General features: G+C 44.3%; 1 protein-coding gene across 7 annotated transcripts in view; it reads left to right on the top strand.

Annotated features, from left to right (window-relative positions):
- CHST8 (carbohydrate sulfotransferase 8) overlaps positions 1–16342 on the top strand; it is a 446696-nt gene that overhangs the window by 64229 nt on the left and 366125 nt on the right. For 3 of the 7 annotated variants that reach the window (XM_077288627.1, XM_077288623.1, XM_077288626.1), the window contains one exon: positions 3876–3994. The exons of 3 other annotated variants lie outside the window; for them this stretch is intronic. The gene's annotated coding sequence lies outside the window, so the exon portion shown is untranslated. The remainder of the gene's footprint in view (positions 1–3875; positions 3995–16342) is intronic. One more of the 7 variants, XM_077288624.1, reaches the window with a different exon arrangement.

Raw genomic sequence — 16342 nt, 5'->3', positions numbered from 1 at the left:
TATATACTACACCACACGGGACACATCCTCTATATACTACACCACACGGGACACATCCTCTATATATTGCACCATACGGGACACATCCTCTATATACTACACCACACGGGACATATCCTCTGTTATACTACACCACACGGGACACATCCTCTATATACTGCACCACACGGGACACATCCTCTATATACTGCACCACACGGGACACATCCTCTATATACTACACCACACGGGACACATCCTCTATATACTACACCACACGGGACATATCCTCTGTTATACTACACCACACGGGACACATCCTCTATATATTGCACCACACGGGACACATCCTCTATATACTACACCACACGGGACACATCCTCTATATACTACACCACACGGGACACATCCTCTATATACTACACCACACGGGACACATCCTCTATATACTACACCACACGGGACACATCCTCTATATACTACACCACACGGGACACATCCTCTATATATTGCACCATACGGGACACATCCTCTATATACTACACCACACGGGACATATCCTCTGTTATACTACACCACACGGGACACATCCTCTATATATTGCACCACACGGGACACATCCTCTATATACTACACCACACGGGACACATCCTCTATATACTGGACACATAATCTTTTTAGTTCTTTGGCAGTGGACATGTAATTCATGGCAGTGGAGAATAACACATCTGTGTAATTGTCTTTCCTACCTTAAAGGGAACCTGTCACCTGAATTTGGCGGGACCAGTTTTGGGTCATATGGGGCAATATTGCCTTGCACAGGCGTGTACTCCGGAGGACAGAGAATGAACTTCAATCCAATATTGCGGCCAGCATGCAGCCAGCGAGTAAGGAAAGGGTGAATCAAACACCCGAAAACCCCGCCCATATGACCCAAAACTGGTCCCGCCAAATTCAGGTGACAGGTTCCCTTTAACTTTGGGCCGTAAAGGTGAATTGTGCTGCTTCGTGCAGATTGTGCCCGGTTATGTACCGTCCGGCTATATTTGCGCTTATTACAGTGTTGGTATTCACGGCAGAAGTCTGGAAATCTCTAAATAATTAAACAATAAGATCCTGTCTATAAAATGAGCTCATCACTATGCAGCAGTTTGATATTTGTATGGAGAGGAGCATTTACACATGCATGGGATGTATATTGTATATATCGCTGTACAATGCTGCTGGGAGGTTACCACCGTCACTTAAAGGCAACGTCCATTGTATAGTCTCCATACAGTTTATTCAGTAATTAATATCTTGCACAATCTTTGCCTATGTCTCAGCTTTTTGCAGTTTGATTTTCCTCTTCACACTGAGTAAATTAGTGCAAGAAATTAGGCAACAAACCAAACTTCGCCAGAAAAAAAAGTATGCATTCAAGATAAGGCCATGGGAAGGTGCAGTTAGTTTCTATTTATTGAGGGAGAGCTGGAGAATAAAGTTGGGCTGAGCGTAGGGCAGGTCCCAATTCTTTCAGTAGTGGTGATTGAAACATGTGGGAGAAAAATAGAAACTAAAATGTTCCGATATTTAATGATATTCTGTATATTATGGAGGGATACCATCGCCCTGGCTGAACTGTGAGTGTATGCTTTTTGCAGTTCCCATCCTGTTGTTGCTAATGGCATTTATATGGCAAAGCACCTAAGGCTCACTTTATAGAAAACTGATGATCAGCATAGTCCTGTAATAGGAGCCAACGCTGTAACAAGTCAGTCCTAAACTTCTTCTGGTACGCCTCTGATGGGAGCTTCATGGCCGAGCAGCTGCATGTAGCCGTACATCACCAAGCACAATGCCGAGCGCTGGATGGAGTGGTGTAAAGCTGCCACCACCAGACTCTGGAGGAGATGTGTTCTGTGCAGTGACGGATCGCACTTTTTTATGTGCCTCTGATAGATATACTTGACTGCATTGTGCCCGCTCTACAGTTTGATGATGATGCTGTGGGCTTGTTTTTTAGGGTTTGTCCTTGACCCCTTAGTTTTAGTAAACAGAAATCTTAATACACGAAAGTTTTTTGAAGAAACAGATACATGCACATAACAGGGATCACTTCACATCAAATCAAAATTTCAAAACAAGCTTTATTGCAGAACCAAAACACACATAAAAACATTTAAAAATCCTTAACGGATACTACACACAAATATAGATCCATAAATAAAGGGTAAAATACCCATGAGGGGGTTATCTCTGGACTGGAGAAAATATACAAAAAATGCACAATAAATATGTATATACACATGCAAAAGCATATATAGCAATACAATGTGCATTAAAAATAGGACCTTCCACTGAAGACCAAATCACAATAGGCTATAGCCAGCTGGAAAGGAAGTGTAACACCTGCGATTTTAAACCCAAACAAAGGGTCCTAAGCCAGACCTAATGTGGTCCGAAAATAAATATATAATTGATATCCACCTTGAGAAAGACACCACGAGTGTCGGAACGCGTGGGTCCGGGGTTCCTGGAGGCTGGACTGTATGCTGGGGCGACCTTCTGACTGAATCAGGGCCAGGGCTAAGTATTACCTTGCTCTAATCTCACGGCTGTGGGATTATGGCCAGGTCACTTGTTGGTACCCTTTATTTTCGGACCACATTAGGTCTGGCTTAGGACCCTTTGTTTGGGTTTAAAATCGCAGGTGTTACACTTCCTTTCCAGCTGGCTATAGCCTATTGTGATTTGGTCTTCAGTGGAAGGTCCTATTTTTAATGCACATTGTATTGCTATATATGCTTTTGCATGTGTATATACATATTTATTGTGCATTTTTTGTACATCTGCTCCAGCCTAGAGACAACCCTCTCATGGGTATTTTACCCTTTATTTATGGATCTATATTTGTGTGTAGTATCCGTTAAGGATTTTTAAATGTTTTTATGTGTGTTTTGGTTCTGCAATAAAGCTTGTTTTGAAATTTTGATTTGATGTGAAGTGATCCCTGTTATGTGCATGTATGTATCTGTTTCTTCAAAAAACTTTCGTGTCTATATTGTGACATGCACTAGGAGATCCACGCTACTTAATAACTGTGCTCATTTGAGTTATTGCTAACAGTTGGTGCCCGCTCATTTGTTTGCTAGAAATCTTAATACAAGCACAAGTCATTGTGGACAATTGTAGCTTCAGGTTTGTGGGAGCAGTTTGGGGAAGACCCTTTTCTGTGGAATTTTTAGACCCCCGTAATACAGTATTTAATACAATACTTTCACACAGTCGTCACATCGCTTTGCTCTTCTGCTATTCTCTCTATCTGTGTCATCAACGGGTCACTAAGGAGGGCATCCAGTGTTGCTATGAAATAATAGCCGGCCCGTATAGATCTCCAAAAAACTTCCCTTTGTTAACCGTCCTGAATCACAATGTAGATCAAACCTTAATGGAAGGAAACAGACGTTCGCTATAGAATAGGAAGACAACATGTATTTCTAGTTTCCCCCCCCCAAAAAAAAATCCCTTTATGCACCTACTCCTTATTATTTTTTTTATTTTTTTTTTTCCTGGCCATCGTCCTTCTCCTTTTTATGTCTCTGTAATGAAAAGTGTATTTCAGCTTGTTAAAGTTTGATATTCGGAACCTCTTGGCTACCGTCCAAGTTGAGGAAAAATTGCTCTATTCTATTTCTCCGAGTGGCCAAGGGTGATTAAATATAGCTGCCGATGACATTTTTCTTGCGGTTTAGATGTAAAGACGTATCCTATTATCAGCGGTAATTTAATCTATCCCTTTATGGCGATGACCTTCATAATGGTTTCTGTCTTGTCGTGAATATTATAAAGCAATTTAGCGCACATTTGCATGATTTTTAAAATTGATTTTTTTTTTTTGTATCATCCTCTGTCAGTCTTCAAAGAGTCAAGAGCGTCAGTGCCCCACCACCACCCGTACCCTCTTACTCCTGTCATTAGACCGCGTAAGTCAGAGATGGCAGTAATACTATGTGGAATTATCCGCTGATGACAGGTAATGAAACTATACTTCCTGGTGTTAAAAAAAAAAAAAAAAAAATGAAATAAATAGGAATTACACACGCTTTAAATAAGGTAACTTTACCGAGGCTTTAATCGAGGTCTTGGTTTATTGCTCTTTCATTAGGCTTTGATTGCTGCTGGTAATTATAGGTGCGGAGAATGGAAAGATCAGATTGTGGGTTATAGGATAATTTAGTCAGAATTTATTTTTATTTTATTATTTTTATCGCTAACTACATAAAATTTTAATTGTAATGTTATGCCGGGACATCTAGAAAAAGCAACCAGGACATAGCGGCATACTTGCCTGCTCTCCTGAAAGGTCCCGAGAAAAGAGGAGGGACATCTCCTGGGTTCCACTGGATCCTTCCAAAAAAAAACAAAAAACAAAAAAAAAAAACGTTACTTCCAGACTTTTTCTTGTTTGTAATGTTGAGATGCTCGATTTCTAAATGGTACTCTAAGACTTTTGCTCTTGTGAACGAAGGTGCTGTTAGGATCGATACCTGGACAGCCAGAAATTGCACACTCAATCCCATACTTCTTGCCCTAGTCTATGGAATGCCATTTGCCAAGGAAGATATTGACTAGTGTTCTTTGGTCAGCTGTCTGGTACTGTTAGGTTTGCAGAATGGCATCCAAATATCTAGGCAGGGCATAGGTTCATAGCTTGGAGGGGAACCCCAAAGGAGGTCCCCCTGGAAGCAAAATCTCAAAAGAAAAAAAAAGAAAGAAAGTAGCAGTGTCTTCGCTAGTGCCTGTGTTCAGGGGCAATGTGCATTTCCTACACTTCCGGCCAGGTGGCTCAGATTGTCATGGTTCCTATACCATTGGATTTTGTTTTAACTCTGGTAGCCTTAGGCTCTATCACTCGCCTTCCAGTACTCCTAAAGCTGCTATATCCCTACAGTCTACAAGATGTCCGCATCCAGGCAGCACAATGATGTCACTGCATTGCACTGCCTGTGCCAACCTGCTCTGTGTACGGAAGAGAAGATGACCTATGCTGGTGACAAAGTGTCATGGTGGTGGTTGGCACAATGGAGGAGGGCCAAGTGTTCAAGTGTTGACCATGGGGGTGCTGAGTAGGTAAGGCTCCATTCAGACCTTGCTATTGGGTTCTAGCTCTTTTCGTTATCCTCCTGATTCACTTTTTGAGGGGGAACTAAAGGGTCACGAATACTTTTAAAGGGGACTCTCAGGTGGCATTATTTGTTTTAAGGGGGGCTCTTATGGGGCCAAATTACTTGATTAAAGGGCGCAATAGTTGATGTTTCCTGGGTACTGGTAACCCCATTCTTCCCCAGTGGCACTGAATGCAAACTTGCTATATGTCGTGATCTTTTTATATAGGACCAAGCTCACTATATTATTTGAGTTGCTGTAAGGCCACTTCTACAATAGTGCTTGCTTAATAGGATGTGCAATATTTATGTCAAATCCAAGGGAAATCTCATTGACTTCAATGGAAAGAGACCAACATGTGTTAGGCTCACCAGGTGAGGTGCATCCCTCCAAGCTCAAGGTGTGGGAGGGCACACGGGCCAAAGGTTTTTGTGCAGCAGATGGGTGTGGCACTCGGGACATGGATAGCTGAGGTACTGGAGACCACTGGTAGACAGGAGACTGCTGCCAGTCAGCTGGGATGCTGGAAACCGCAGGCTGCTAGGAAACGTCCTGGGACTGCAGTCAGCCAGCAGAGCAGGTCAAGGCGCGTAGAGAAACGCAGAGTCTTAGAAACGCTGAAGTCTTAATACCAAGACACAGGTGTGTGTCTTGGTGAGTCTTATATATGCCCAGGCAGATGATGACATGGGAGCACGCCGGGTCATCTACAAACGTGGATCAGCACAGAGTTTAGTGGACCGGAGTGAGGGAAGAAAAGCTTGGATCTGGGACAAGTGAGTAACAACTTCAGTGTCCATCTCTCCACTACTTAAAAAAAAGAAGTAATAAATACTAAAGAATGAAACGGCAAAATAGAAGAGACTTTAGACATCTTTAACATATGCTATCTAAAGAATTGGGGTCTCCAATTTTGCTATTTTTCAGATGGCATAAGTCAAAAACGTTTAAAGCCTCTTCCATTTTATTCTTTAGTTTTTATGACTTTTTCCCCATATCCTTAAAGGGGTTTCTGCATCTCATCTCAAATAATGGTGTATAACTAGGAGATGCTGTTACTTTTCATTATGGGGTGCAATCTCGGGGACCGCCATTAGTCCCAGGAATGAACGGTGCTGACCCTGTACAGCGGCGCCCCAGTCGTCAACCCTCAAGTGAATGGGGTTATCCTGCAGTTCCCTGCAAATAAGGTGGCAGGGAATGTTGCTGGACATGAAAATCAATGAAGAATTTGCAGTCTTGAGTCAGTCCCCTTCGTTCTCGGGATTAAAGGGGGTTTGAGAGATTAAACCTCACCTGATCATAAAGTGAAGCCATATGCCAGCGATGTACCATCACCTTATGAGATGGGAATATCCCTGTAATGTTATATTTTACGACCGGTAATTTTTTTGGCTGCCTGCAGAAAAATGAATCACTTGAAGGACACTGATTAGTGACAGTTAGTCATTAAGACATGATCCATGTTTAGATCTGTGCAGAGAGACAAAACTCGCCTGTTTTATCAGTCACTGGTTGTCATCCCCGGTCATTTGTATCAAGAGCTGGAGATGCATTCTCTTGCAACTAAATACATTTGACCCTGTTGACCTCTGGCAGAGGCAGAAAATAATTGTGCGTCCTTCCCCCAGAGTTCTTCCTTTTACTTATTGCTTGGCAAAATAAGATACATTGTACATAGATATGTGTTTAAGTATCTGCATAATGGTTACCGTGTTGAAACACTACGACATTTTGTCTCATTTTAATGTTTTCGACAACGAATGTGACTTTGAGAGTCAATAATCTTATCAATCTGTTTGGCTGGGCTCCGTACATAAAACCCACTTGGTCCATTTTTTCCCTACAAAAGGGGTTGTTTTGTGCTTGGAAATGGTTAAAGTTGCAAAGTGCTTGAAAAAATACAATTAAAAATCATTTCCATTCTCAATAATGGAGGAATCTTACACTTTACAGGTCATTGACAATGTTATCTGACACCTTTTGTAGGGGCCAGTTTCCTAGACCAGGAACTTGCACTGGCAAGCTCTTTGCTATAAAGCTTGCAAGCGCTGCTCTGAATCTTTTCAGATCACCCTGCCCTTTAAGATTCAGAGCCTTTTCGCTCCTCCGATGCTTAAGCTGCTGTCCTGCATCTGGGTTTGACCCCTTGACCTGTGTTTGTGGTCAGCTTCTCTGTCCATAGATCAATTTTTAGTCTTATACTTTTACAGCTCATTGACAATGTTATCGAACACCTTTTGCAGGGGCCAGGTTCCTAGAAAAGGAATATGCACTTGCAAGCTCTTTGCGCTGCTCTAAATCTTTTCAGATCACTATACCCATCCAGCTTTAGAGCCTTTTCCCTCCTCCGATGCTTAAAAGGAGAAGCTGCTGTCATGCATCTGGATTCGAACCCTTGAGCCTGTGCTTTGTGGTCTGCTGTTCCCCGAGCCACAGCAGATTCACCTTTTCTCTGGGTGTTTAGTTTGTTATTCTTGCTTCAGTCGTTTTAGGATAACAGGTGTTTTTTCATTTACTTATTTGTCTGCCCTATCACCCTTCGGGTGCAGCTTTATACTTTCGCTCTGCTGGTGATAGTCCCATTTGGATTTACAACATACTGTTGTAGTTTAAGCCAGTCAGTCAAAGACCAGCTAGGGTTTATTCCTCTGCTGTTTATATTCTTTACCCTGCTCCTATTTTTTGTTAATTTTTTTTTTTTTTATCAGATAAATTTTTATTATTCGCAAAGAATAAGCAATCCAAATAATTCTCATGACAATGTTGCACTAAACATTTACAGATAACATTTTCCCCCCAACTCAGAACCCCCCCACCCCACCCCACCCAACCCTTAGAGACCCCAGTCAGAACCACCCCAGTTCCTATCATCATACAAGCATTTGAATAAACATCCGTTGTATTTCCATTGGATACTAGGCTCCCCATATTCACATTTATCACCCTAGTTCAAGTCCATCCACGGTTGCCACAGCTTGTGGAAGATGTCCAGCTTATTCCTTTTGGTGTAGATACTTCTCTCCAATGCAAGTATATGGTCCGTTTGCTTAAGAACGTCTCTCCTTGTTGGAGGTTCCTCTCTAATCGAAAATTTGGCGATCAATTTTCTAGCGATGAATAACAATCGTGCAATAACTATTTTGGACATGCTATCCGTAACAATTTCCTCAACATATCCCAATATGCAAATCAGTTGATTCCTAGGGACAGAACAGCCATACACCAGTTCAATACGATTTAATACAACTATCAAAAAGGAGGACAGTCTAGGGCATTGCCACATCATATGCAATATTCCCGCTTGGGATTGTGAGCACCGAGGGCATTCCGAATTTTGCCTAAGTCCAGCTTTGAACAACCTGTTAGGGGTTGTATAGGCCCTATGGATTACAAATAACTGCGATAGCCTGCCAGGTTCACTCATTGATATCTTGGGCACATATTCTAGGACCGACTCCCATCTATCTTTATCAATTATTCCCAATTCAGCTTCCCATTTCCCTCTAGCCCGGATGGGATGTTTTTCCAGAAAAGAAAAAAGAAGAAACCCATATATTTCCGAAATCACCCCCTTCGTGCAGCTATTCTTAAGGATATAAATGAGCATGAGATCAATCTGTACCACTATGGCTCCCCTTTTATTCTGTGCCTGGTAAGCATGAGAGATACGATTATACTGGTACAATTCAGACCGTGATAGCTGAAATTCTTCCTGCAACTCCTCAAATGTTTTAAGTCTGCCCTGACTAATCAGCTGCCCCAACCGTTCAATACCTGCTGCAGACCAAGAGTGAAAACCCTCCCTCTGCCTGAACTCCGGTAGATATATGTTGTCCCAAATAGGCGAAAATCTGGTGAGCCCACTCACTCCCCTAATGAGCTTAACTTTTTCCCATAGGGTACCGTCACACAGTACCATTTTGATCGCTACGACGGTACGATTCGTGACGTTCTAGCGATATCGTTACGATATCGCAGTGTCTGACACGCAGCAGCGATCAGGGATCCTGCTGAGAATCGTACGTCGTAGCAGATCGTATGGAACTTTCTTTCGTCGCTTGATCACCCGCTGACATCGCTGGATCGTTGTGTGTGACAGCGATCCAGCGATGTGTTCGCTTGTAACCAGGGTAAACATCGGGTAACTAAGTGCAGGGCCGCGCTTAGTAACCCGATGTTTACCGTGGTTACCAGCGTAAACGTAAAAAAAACAAACAGTACATACTCACATACATTTCGGTGTCTGTCCCCGGCGTCTCAGCTTCTCTCCACTGTGTGAGCGCCTGCCGGCCGGAAAGCGAGCACAGCGGTGACGTCTGACGTCACCGATGTGCTTTCCGGCTATGGCGCTTACACAGTGGAGAGAAGCAGAACGCCGGGGACAGACACCGGAATGTAAGTATGTACTGTTTGTTTTTTTTACGTTTACGCTGGTAACCAGGGTAAACATCGGGTTACTAAGCGCGGCCCTGCGCTTAGTTACCCGATGTTTACCCTGGTTACCGGGGACTTCGGCATCGCTCCAGCGCCGTGATTGCAACGTGTGACCGCAGTCTACGACGCTGGAGCGATAATCATACGATCGCTGCGACGTCACGGATCGTGCCGTCGTAGCGATCAAAATGGTACTGTGTGACGGTACCCTTACTCTATGAATTAATCTAATAGTACACCCCTGTGAACCCATTTTTTTGAACTGTCCTCCTTCCAGACTATCACTCAAAACATCCGCCTTTAGTAAGAACCTCAGGCTATTAGGTATTTGCACACTCCCTGACTCCTCCCCCCATCCTTTAAGATGTTGACACTGTGCCATTAAGAAGTATAGCCATGGATTGGGAAGTGCCAAACCCACCTCTGTTTTAGCCCTCTGAAGTATCTCCTGTTTGAACCTAGGATTCTTTCCTCCCCATATTAGTTAACCAAACAAAGACCTAATCTTACGGAATCTGCATTGTATAATCCAAATGGGAGAATTATGTAACGCGTACAACAATTGCGGGCATTACAATCATCTTTAAAAGGTTCACCCTATCAACCACCGACAAATGTAATTTGTTCCACGCCGCAATCCTGGTACGTATTTTCTGCATTAACGGGCTTAAATTCAGTTCCTCAAAGGTAGTCAGAGGAAGAGCTATCTGAATACCCAAATATTTGAATTTTTGAACGATCCTTAATTTTGTAGTTATCACCCTCTCTCCATTGCCCATACCGTCCCCCTCGATCAACAACATACAAGACATCCCAGTTTATTGTGAGTCCCAAAAACCGACCAAACTCCTCAATCAAAGCAACCGCATTGCATAGGGACCTCTCAGAATCCTCCAGGAACAACAAAATGTCGTCGGCATATAGTGCAATTTTATCCTCCCTCCTACCATAAATGTAACCTCTCACCTCCTGAGCGCCTCTTATTTTAGCCGCTAACGGCTCCACGGCCAGAGTGAAGAGCAACGGGGACAGCGGACACCCCTGTCTGGTACCCCTAAACAGCGGGAAACTCTCTGACAATTTATTATTAACTCTAATTTTTGCAGTTGGGAACGGGTACAACAGCCTCACCCAGGAGATGAATTTTGGACCAAACCCCAGGCGATCCAGGACCGACCACAAGTAACTCCACTCCACACAATCAAAGGCCTTGTGTGCATCTAGAGACACCACAACTCTTTTTCTGGCATTGTCGGCAGGAATTTGCATATTTAAAAATATCCTCCTCAAGTTAATTGCCCTGGATTTATTGGGCATAAAGACAGACTGATCTGGGTGAATCAATTTATCAATCACTTGGGACAGCCTGTTCGCCAGGGCCTTCGTCAAAATCTTTGTCAGCCGTTAGGAGTGAAATTGGTCTATACGACTCCGGCTGCTGAGGATCTTTATCAGCTTTAGGAATAACCACAACAATGACCTCTCTCATTGATGGGGGCAGCACTCCCCTCTCCAACGACTCAGAGAACACTCGCTCCAATTTGGACATTAACTCTGCATTAAGAATTTTATAAACCTACAGGGATACCGTCCGTCCCCGGAGCCTTACCCCCTGCCATATCCACCAAAGCCGCCTTCAACTCTTCCTCCCCAAGAGGTTTATCCATCCACTCCCTTTCCTCTCGACCTAGTCTGGGCAAGTCAACCTCTTTCAGATATCTGTTCATTTCCTCAGTACTTTTATCCACCCTAGAGGAATATAGTTTACTATAAAATCTCCGAAAAACTTCTAATATTTCCCCTTCTTGAGTAACCGCTTTACCTTCCTCTGTTCTTATGGAATATACATGAGAAGAATCCCGTTGCGCAGAAACCACCACCGAGAGTAAATGTCCCACCTTTTCTCCCTCCGAATAAAATGTTTCCTTTTGAAAGGCTCTCAACCTGTCTGCCCTGCGCATATGGAGTTGATCGACCGCTACCTGAGCCGCCCTCGTACGAAGTTGCGTTTCTCTATTCTGAGAGGCCAATGTCTCTTCCGCCACCCTCAGCTCCTCCATCACTGCATTGTCTTGAATTTTAGACTTAGTTTTATGTCTCGAGATGTCTCGGAAAATAAGATTCCTCTCAGGTACGCCTTCATAGTGTCCCACACTACAAGATTCCCCGCACTCCCTTTATTCATCCTAAAAACTCCACAAGTTCAGTACCCACCTGTTCCATATTCAAATACTGCAACCAGGAGGGGTGAAATTTCCATCCCATCCCCGCTAGTCTACTCCTCCCTGTCATTTGTACCGAGACCAGTACTGGGCTATGGTCCGATATTACTGTAGGCCTATACTCCACCTCGTGTATTAAATTATTCACTCCCTCGTTTCCCAAAGCCTGGTGGGCACACGATGTGCCCTTTCAACGGCAAACATCTTAGTGAGGCCATCTCCACCCACAGCGTTTTTTAGCCATGCCTCAATATAAGCCGTGGGGTTACTCCCTTCCACCTTTTCTGGGACCCCCACAAACCTTAGATTGATCCTGCGGGATCGGTTTTCAAGGTCATCAGTCTTAAACTCCAGATCAGCAATATGTTGAATATACTTTTTTTTCCCTTTTTAACAATTCAACAATCCGATCTTCAGCACTCCCAACCCGTTCTTCCACCACTTCCACTCTCTTTTCAACTTTACGCATAGCAGAGTTTAGAGCGACCATCTCTCCCTTTAAATCATCCAAGGGCAGACTTACAGTACATTACCACTGAAAATATGTCCTTCAGAGTCGGCTCCTCTGTTTCTGGCACGTCAAACTGTGCAGACATATCAGCTCCTGCGGCCATGTTAGGAGATCCCTGATCTGTCCCACTGCACTGTAGCTGGGCCCCTCCTTCCTGCTGTTCTCCAGGGGCACGAGCTGCTCCGGTCTCCACATTTCCAGCCTCTGACTGCAGATTTACAGCCTCCTCTGACCTGGCAAATCGCTCCAACTTAGCGATTACATCCATCCTCCTCTGAGCAGCGTTCACCCTCGCCGCCTCCTCTGCGCCATCTTGGGCCTATGAGCTTCCCGCCGCTGCCGACTCCTTCTGCCTCCTGCGCGTCATCCTCAGGTGAGACTCCGTTCCTTCGGGTCGCACCCCGCTCACCACCGGTCTCCGGTACTACGTGCACTCCTGAGAGTGTAATTGGCGTTCGGCGGCGCCTCTAAGGGGTTAATAAAGGGAGAATGAAGCGGGAGATCTCAGCTTCATGTCCGTTCACATCGCCCGCTAGGCCACGCCCCATTTTCTGTTTCTTTTTAGGAAGTTGGCGGCATATTCTCTAACAGCTAACATGCTTAATCCTTTATTTTATATTTTGTGGTTTGTTTTACTCACTCTGGGATCTCTCTCTATTTCAGCACACTTTCCCTTTTGTCGGTAATTTGCACTCTGCTCTGCCATACAGATCTTTAGGAAGAGCGTGAAGTGCTCGACGGCCTTTCAGGAAGCATAGGTTTGAGTTGCCACCATCTAGTCTGTGGTTAGGACTATCTCAGCTCATGCAGCAACCACTAGGGACTGCGGAGTCAGGATCGCTAGTCTGTACAGCAGGGTCAGTTGAAGTTTTCAGTGTGTTACCTATTTTTCCGAGTGAGTTGCTACACTATCATAACAGCTGCCTTAGGCTTCTTTCACATTTCCGTCGGTACGCGGACGTCGCTAACACAGAGCACACCGCCAGCGGCTCAGCAATGCTGCTGGTCCCAACTGTCATTCAACAGGAGCACACCGCCCCCCGACAAGCAGGAAGCCACGAGGCTGAGGAGCTGTATGCTCTTGATAAAGCCTGTTGGAATGGTAACCCCTAACAAATGATATTCGGTATCAAATGAGCGATCCTTTGGGCTCCTAAGGGTATGATTCTGAGATCCACCCCTTCAACTACACATATAACAAATGTATTATCACGGCACCTGCAGGATAAGCTTGATGACCCACCTTGAACATCTTGGAATCCTCCAGGATTTCTGGAAGATTTGACAGATCTCCTAGGTGCTGCTGGATGTTAACAAAAAGCAGGGCTTCCATAAGGTTTCTAATTTGCATTCTGCAAGTAGTTTGTAGGTTCTCCCCGTGTTTGCGTGGGTTTCCTCCGGGTTTTCCAGTTTCCTCCCACACTCCAAATACCAACTGATAGGGAATTTAGATTGTGAGCCCCATTGGGAACAGCGATGATAATGTCTGTAAAGCCCTGCAGAATAAGATAGCGCTATATAAGCAATGCATAATAAATAAATAATTTGTCACACTGTGCATGATGTTTGCAATGCTGACGTCCAATTGCTTGGTCAATGTTGCAGAGGGTATTTCAATGGCAAAAATAAAAGCCTTTTTCTTAATGCCAGTCTTTAAAGTTCATGAGTTTGATTATTTGTGAACCATCCTACAAGAAATCAACACTTGTGGCAGGAGATTTTTCCATCCTCCTCTATATGGGGTTGTCTTTTGCCGGACCATTGGGGCCCAATATCACGTGAGAGTCTTCACCATCCACAGGATCCATTGGTTGGTGGTCAGAACAATGGAATTCATTATGCTCCATTATTTTACATTGCTAATTAAATGAATAAAAGTATGTGAACCCAGTTGACATAATAAACCGTAAACGGTTTTGGCCATGCTGATCCATTGTGGCTCATGCGAAGGGCGTTCTCTTAGAGCAGAATCGGAGCCTTTATTTGCAGCAGGAATTCATAGACGGGATCACTAATTGGCAGCTAAGAGCCTGGGTCTCTATAATAAAAGCTGCAACGGCTTCCGAGTCATCACGCGGCAGGAGGTGTAAAGGTCAGGCTGAATATTTCTCTCTAATTTGACAGACACTCTGGAAGTATCGCTGATCTCATTTATGGGGAGATAATGCAATATTCTCTTTCCAAAGTTATTATAGATTTCTCCCCCCTTTCTTCCTTTTTTATTTTTGTCCCCCATGTGCTAATAAAACTGCCGTCTTTTCTTGATTGACAATGGTAACACAATGACCTGATCCCATTAAATCTGCGACATGAGAAATTTTACCGTAACATGAAATATTCTTTTTAATAAGTTGCGGAAAATAACAAGGTCATTATTTTTCCATTTTTCTTTCCGTGTCTGCAGGAAGAGATTCATAGGTGCATTATAAGTGGAGACACAGTTAGAAGGGGCAGTGTGAAAGCTGGGGGTCTGCAGTGTGGGGGGCTGTAGGCTAAATATTAATAGGTAGAGACTGTCATCAGGTGTCGTATTTGTTATCAAAAAGTGTTCATATCTTCCGAATGACCTACTTGGTAGGAGAATTGTCCTTCCATGAAACTAAGCTGATAGGTCAGGAATAATAATAAATGTGCGGGTGCCTTTACACTGGTGACCCGCGGACGCAAACATAGGCTGATCAGCCACATTTGCCAATTGGTGGACAGTTAAGGCTACGTTCACATTTGCGTTGTTGGGGCGCAGCGTCGTTGACGGATACTGACGCATGCGTCATGCGTCCCTATCTTTAACATGGGGGGGGCGTATGGACATGTGCCGGTATGCGTTGTAATGCCTTTTACGACGCATGCGTCATATTGACGCACAAGACAGGGTGCAGAGGACGCTACTTGTAGTGTTTTCCCTGCGCCGAAATTCCTGATCTTTACTATCTTATGACAACGCATGCGTCGCAAAACGCTGCGTTGTGTACATGCGTTGTTGGTTGCGTCGCCTACGCTGCGCCCAACAACGCAAATGTGAACGTAGCCTAATACCTTGTTTTGATTGGCAGCCCGTGCTTCTGATGGTCACAGAACCATCAATAATAGTAATCTGTCATTGTTCTCTGCAGCACAAGTCCTGTTTACACCACGCGATCTGCTGCCGAGTATGATGATTGCTAAGCAAGGTTAAAAAATGTTTTGCCCATCAAATGTGCATTTTGTTTGTTCATCTGGACATTGGCTGCCTGTTTAGTCTGCACAAATATCGTGAAACAAGTGTTCCCAGCAATGCTCAACCACAATAATCAACTATTGTATATGCACCCTAAAGCCATGTTCACACTTACTCTAGCTACAAACTGGATCATAACTGTTGAAAAAGCAGAGATTGGAGTTGTACTTAGTGCCTGAAGATCCTTCTTCCTGGTAAGAAGGCTCCTGGTAGTTGAAAGTCCCTGCAACAGATCTTGCAGTAAGACCAAGGAACTTTGGATTACCCTCTTAGGGTTTGCTTGGATCTGCATTGCTCTTTCCCAAGTTTGCGGTTCACCTACCAAGGTTTGTGGTGTACTGCCCAGGATTTATGTGAGTCCGTGCCCCTCTCAGGAAATGCGGTATCCCGCTTAGAGTTTGCATGAGTCAGTGCCCCGCCTTTGGTTTCTGTGGGTCTGTTGTGCCCAATTCAAGGTCTGTTTTTGCTTTTTTGATGGTTTGCTTGAACCGTCACCTATTTCCAGGGTATCTGTGGATCAGCACCTTTCCCAGGATCTGTGTTGGTCTGTGGAGTCCTTCAGGGTCTGTGTGGGATGGTGCCCCTCTCAGGGTCTGTGTGGGATGGTGCCCCTCTCAGGGTCTGTGTGGGTTGGTGCCCCTCCCAGGGTCTGTGAGGATTAGTGCCCCTCCCAGGGTCTGTGTGGGTTGGTGCCCCTCCCAGGGTCTGTGTGGGTTGGTAACTAAAGAAGAAACCTGGCACTCAACTTAATGCTCGTGTCAATTTAATGTAGTACACAAAACGTTTCGGTCCTATGTCCGGACCTTCATCAGTTACGTACTGCAAGAA

This window comes from Ranitomeya variabilis, chromosome 2 (assembly GCF_051348905.1).
Source record: "Ranitomeya variabilis isolate aRanVar5 chromosome 2, aRanVar5.hap1, whole genome shotgun sequence".
NCBI lineage: Eukaryota > Metazoa > Chordata > Amphibia > Anura > Dendrobatidae > Ranitomeya > Ranitomeya variabilis.
The sequence above is the reverse complement of the archived record's forward strand: the minus strand, read 5'-3'. Positions and strand labels throughout refer to the sequence as shown.